Genomic DNA, 5,808 nt, shown 5'->3' on the forward strand with positions numbered 1-5,808 from the left:
TTTTTTTTTTTTTTTTGGTGGAGCCTTTAAAGTTTTCTATAAAGAATCATGTCATTTGTAAAAAGTGACGATTTTATTTCTTCTTTTTATTTCTTCTCTTGCTTGATTGCTCTGGCTAATATTTCCAGTACTATGTTAAATAACAGTGATGAGATTGGGCATCCTTGTCTTGTTCCTGATCTTGGAGAAAAAACTTGCTTTCAGTTTTTCTCCTTTGAATATATTAACTGAGGGTTTGTCATATACGGCCTTTATTGTGTTGAAGTACTTTCCTTCTATATGCATTTTACTAAGTATTTTAATCATAAATGGATGTCGTATCTTGTCAAATGCTTTTTCTGCATCTATTGATATAATTATATAATTTTTACCCATTATTTTGTTTATGTGGTGTATCACATTGATTGATTTGTGTATGTTGAACTATTCTTGCACCCCTAGAATTAACCCCGCTTAATCGTGATGTATTATCTTTTTAATTCATTATTGTACTGGATTTGCTAGTATTTTGTTTAGAATTTTTGCATCTATATTCATCCGTAATATTGGTCTTTTTCTTTTTTTGTGCTGTCCTTGCCAGGTTTTGGTATCAGGGTAATAATGACTTCATAAAATAAGTTAGAAAGTTTTGAATCTTTTTCAATTTTTTAGAAGAGTTTGAGAAGGATAGGTATTAAATTTTCTTTGAATGTTTGGTAGAATTCACTAGTGATAACATCTGGTTGTGGACTTTTACTTTTGGGGAGGTTTTTGATGACTATTTCAATTTCTTTATTGTTGATTGATTTAGAATTTTCAGTCCTTTTTTCCTGCTTTTACTTTTATTAGCATTTATTTGATGTTAAATTTACTCCTATGCCTTAAGTTTTTATGTCTTCAGTTTCTTCTAGGATATCTTTTTCTTCTGTGCAACCTCCTCTTCTGGTTTAGGGACAATCTCCTCTTTTTCAGTGAGGATCATCTCAGTGTGGCAGGGAGAGTTCATGTAGAGATTAATCCACTCATGAGTTTTGTAAGTTCTGCACCACATCTTGGGAACTTTGTTCACCTGAATGTGCTCAATAATCAGAGAATCTACATCTAAACCCTTAAGTTCAGCATTACTCTCTGCATTTTTAAGTATGTGTAGCAAAATATTCATCATTTTTTTTTGGGCCACCAACCCTGCATCTAGCCTTTCTGTTTGGCCTGGGCACACCTACCAACTCCACCATTGTAATGACAAATGGCACATGTTGCTCTGTAAAGTGACATCCTTCAGATACTTCATGGCTTTTTGAATATGCATACCCTTGATGGCCTGGGCAGTTTTACATGAACATGAAGATTTAAATCTCTTGATTTCTATGATTTTGTAGGACTTCCTGGGTCAAATGAATAGCAAGGCATTTTCAAGGAGTCACTTCAGGCCATTTATAGGAAGAGCTTTCATCTCCTCCTGATTCAGTCTAGGAAGTTGTATATTTCTAAGAATTTGTCCACTTTTTTAGGTTATCAAATTTGGTGGCATATACACTTTTATAGTATTCTTGTAAAGTCCTTTGTATTTCTGTGGTATCCATTGTAACTCCTCTTTCATTTCTAGTTTTATTTATGTGAGTCTTTTCTGTTTTATTTTTTAGTTAGTCTAGCCAAGGATTTGTCAATTTTATTAATCTTCTCAAAGAACCTGCTCTTTATTGCATTAATTCTGTCTATTGTCTTTTTTTTCTCAATTTCATTTGATTCTGCTCTAATTTTTATTATTTCCTTACTTCTACTGAATTTAAGCTTCATTTGTTCTTCTTTTTCCAGTTCTTTAAGGTGCAATGTTAGGTTGTTTAGTTGAGATTTTTCTTGTTTTTTGAGATAGGCCTGTAATGATATAAACTTCCCTCTTACTTTTTTTTTTTTTTTGCTGTATTGCAATAATATCAATATGTTATATTATCATTCTCATTTGTCTCTACATATCTTTTGATCCCATCTTTTGTTTCTTCTTTGACCCAGTCTTTGTTTTGTTTAGTGGCATGTTGTTTAATCTCCACATATTTGTGGGTTTTCTCTCTTTGTTTTTGCATTTGATGTCCAATTTCAAAGAATTGTGGTTAGAGAATGTGCCTGGTTTGATTTCAGACTTCTTAAATTTGTGGAGGCTAGTTCTGTATCCCAACATATGACCTACCTTTGAGAATGTTTCGTGTGCATTAGAGAAGAATGTATATTCTGCTGTTCTGGGGTGAAAAGCTCTGTAAATATTATGTCCTTTTGGTCTAATGTGTTATTTAAAGCCAATATTTTCTTATTGATTTTTCCTTTTGGATGATCTATCTATTGCTGTCTATGGGATATCTAGGTCCCCTAGTATAATTTCATTTTTGTCAGTTTCTCCCTTTAGTTTTATTAGTAGTTGCTTTATATGTTTTAGCACTCCCAGTTAGGGTGCATATATATTAATAAGTTTTGTTTTTGTTTGTTTGTTTGTTTGTTTGTTTTTGATAAGCTCAACTGGTGCCCAACCTTGGTTGGGCTTTTTAATTAATTTCTTTATTTTTAAAATTTATTTATTTGTTAGTTGGTTGGTTTGTTTGTTGTTTTTTTATGGTAATATTGGTTAATGAAATCCAGTAAGTGTCAACTATACATTTTAACAGTAAGGCATATATATATTGACACTGTGTGTTCACCTCCCATAGTTAGATTTCTTTCTATCACCACATATTTGACCACTTTTACTACACCTACCTCCTCCCTCCCCCCTCCCTCCACCCTCTGGTAAGCACTAGTCTATAGTCCATGTCCATGAGTCTCTGTTTGTCCTGTTCCTTTGTTGCTTTTAGATTTATATCCCACATGTAAATGATATCATGTGATTTTCAACTTTTTCTATCTGGCTTATTTCACTTAGCATGATTATCTCGAGGTCAGTCCATGTTGTTGCAAATAGCAGTATTTCATCTCTACTTATGGCTGAGTAATATTCCATTGTATGTATGCACCACAGCTTCTTTAGCCAATCATCTATCGTAGGACACTTTGGTTGCTTCCATGTCCTGGCCATTGTGCATAATGCAGCTTGAACATCAGTGTGCAAATATCTTTTCAGGTATGAGTTTTCAAGTCTTTGGGGTAAATATCCAGTAGAGGGATTGCTGGATTGTATGGTAGATCATATGAGGAACTTCCATACTGTTTTGCATAGTGGCTGTACCAATTTGCAGTCCCACCAGCACTGTATGAGGGTTCCTTTTTCTCCACATCCTCTCCAACATATGTTATTACTTGTCCTGTTGATTATAGCCATTCTAACAGGTATGAGATGGTATCTCATTGTGGTTTTGCTAGCGATGTTAAGCATCTTTACATATATTTCTTGGCCATTTGTATGTCCTCTAGGGAGAAGTGCCTGTTCAGGTACTCTGCCCATTTTTTTATTAGATCGTTTGGTTTTTTGTTATTACTGAGTTGTATAAGTTCTTTGTATATTTGGATATTAGGCGCTTATCAGAGGCATTGCTTGCAAATGTATTTTTTCATTTGGATGGTTGTCTCTTTACCTTGTTGATGATTTTTTTTTTTTTGCTGTCCAGAAGCTTTTTAGTTTGATATAGTCCCATTCATTTATGTTAGCTCTTACTTTCCTTGCTTTGAAGTCTAAGTCATAAAATCATCTTTATGTCCAAGGTCCTTGAGCTTAGTTCCTATGTTTTTTCTATGCATTTTATTGTTTTGAGTTTTATATGCAGGTCTTTAATCCATTTTTAGTTAATTTTGGTGTGTGGTGATAGACAACAGTCTAGTTTCATTCTTTTACAGGTGGCTTTCCAGTTTTCCAAGAACCATTTATTGAAGAGGCTTTCCTTTCTCCACTGTATGTTTTTGGCTATTTTGTCAAAAATTATTTGCCCATATAAATATGAGTTTACTTCTGAACTCTCAATTCTGTTCCACTAGTCCGTGTGTCTGTTTTGCTGCCAATACCATGCCGTTTTGATTACTGTCGCTTTGTAGTATAATTTGAAGTTGGAAAGAGTGATGCCTCGTTCTTCTTTCTCAGGATGGCTTTGATTTTTTTGTTCTGTTTCTTTAAAAAATGCCTATGGGATTTTGATGAGGATTGCATTAAATCTGTATAATGCTTTAGGTAGTAAGTTCATTTTCATTATATTGATTCTTCCAATCCAAGAAAATGGAATATCTTTCCATTTCTTTGTATCTTCTTCAGTTTCTTTTAATATAGTCTTGTAGTTTTCATCATATAGATCCTGCACATGTTTTGTTAGATTTATTCCTAGGTATTTTATTCTTTTTGTTGCGATTGTGAAAGGAACTATTTTTTCCACTTCTTTTTCCGGACACTTTGTTATTAGAGTATAGGAATGCTATGGATTTTTTAACATTAATTTTGTATCCAGAAACTTTACTGTATTTGCTTATTGTTTCTAGTAGTGTTCTTGTGGAGTCTTTAGGATTTTCTATATAGAGAATCATGTCATCCACAAATAGTGACAGTTTGACTTCTTCATTTCCTATTTGGATGCCTTTTATATCTTTCTCTTGTCTGACTGCACTTGCTAGGACCTCCAATGTTATATGGAATAACAGTGGCGATAGTGGACAGTCGTGACTTGTTCCTGATATTAGAGGAAAGGTTTTTAGTTTTTCACCATTAAGTATAATGTTGACTGAGAGTTTGTCACATATGGCCTTTATTACGTTAAGGAACTTTCCTTTTATAGCAATTTTGTTAAGTGTTTTGCTCATAAATGGATGCTGTATGTTGTCAAAGGTTTTTTTTGCATCTGTTGATATGATCATATGATTCTTATTTTCTAATTTGTTTATGTGGTGTATCACATTAATCGATTTGTGTATGTTGAACCATCCTTGTGCCCCTGGAATGAAGCCCACTTGATCGTGGTGTATAATCTTTTTAATATGTTGCTGTTTTGGGTCGCTAGTATCTTATTCAGAATTTTCGCATCTGTGTTCATGCGAGATATTGGTCTGTAGTTTTCTTTTTTGTGTGTTCTCTTTTCCAGATTTTGGTATCAGAGTAATATTGGCCTCATAAAATGAGTTTGGAAGTATTGCCTCCTCTTTGATTTTTTAGAAGCGTTTGAGGAGAATAGGTATTAAATCTTCTTTGAATGTTTGGTAGAATTTACTGGTGAAGCCATCTGGTCCTAGACTTTTGCTTTTTGGTAGGCTTTGATGTTTGTTTCAATTTCCATACTCCTGATCGATCTATTTAGATTTTTCAGTTCTTCTTGATTCAGTTGTGGAAAGTTATATTTTTCTAAGTACTGGTCCATTTCTTCTAGGTTATTAAATTTGGTGTTATATCCTTTTTCATGGTATTCTTGTGTGATCCTTTGTATTTCTGTGGTGTCTGTCATAATTTCCCCTCTTTCATCCCTGATTTTGTTTATTTCTCTCCCTTCTCTTTTTTCTTTAGTGAGTTTAGCCAGGGGTTTTTCAGTTTTATTAGCCTTCTCAAAGAGCCAACTCTTTGTTCCATTTATTTTTTGTATTGTTCTTTTGTTTTATATTTCATTCATTTCTGCTCTAATTTTGATGATTTCTTTCCTTCTGCTGACTTTAGGCTTCAATTATTCTTCCTTTTCTATTTTTTTAAGCTGAAGCATTAGGTTGTTTCTTTGGGCTCATTCTTGTTTTTGGCAGTAGGCTTGTAATGATAATGAACTTTTCTCTTATGACCGCTTTTGCCATGTCCCAAAAGTTTTGATATGTTGTACTATCATTATCATTTGTTTTTGTGTATCTCTTGATCTCTCTTTTTATTTCTTCTCTGACCCAGTTATTCTT

General features: G+C 33.4%; 1 long non-coding RNA gene across 1 annotated transcript in view; it reads left to right on the forward strand.

The window, feature by feature from the left end:
• Window positions 1-1,020: 1,020 nt before the first annotated feature.
• Window positions 1,021-5,808, forward strand: part of LOC111732382 — a 21,213-nt gene continuing 16,425 nt past the window's right edge. The window contains exon 1 of the long non-coding RNA XR_002777530.1: window positions 1,021-1,119. This is a non-coding gene — a long non-coding RNA (uncharacterized LOC111732382). The remainder of the gene's footprint in view (window positions 1,120-5,808) is intronic.

This window comes from Pteropus vampyrus, unplaced genomic scaffold (assembly GCF_000151845.1).
Source record: "Pteropus vampyrus isolate Shadow unplaced genomic scaffold, Pvam_2.0 Scaffold452, whole genome shotgun sequence".
In the NCBI taxonomy this organism is placed as follows: domain Eukaryota; kingdom Metazoa; phylum Chordata; class Mammalia; order Chiroptera; family Pteropodidae; genus Pteropus; species Pteropus vampyrus.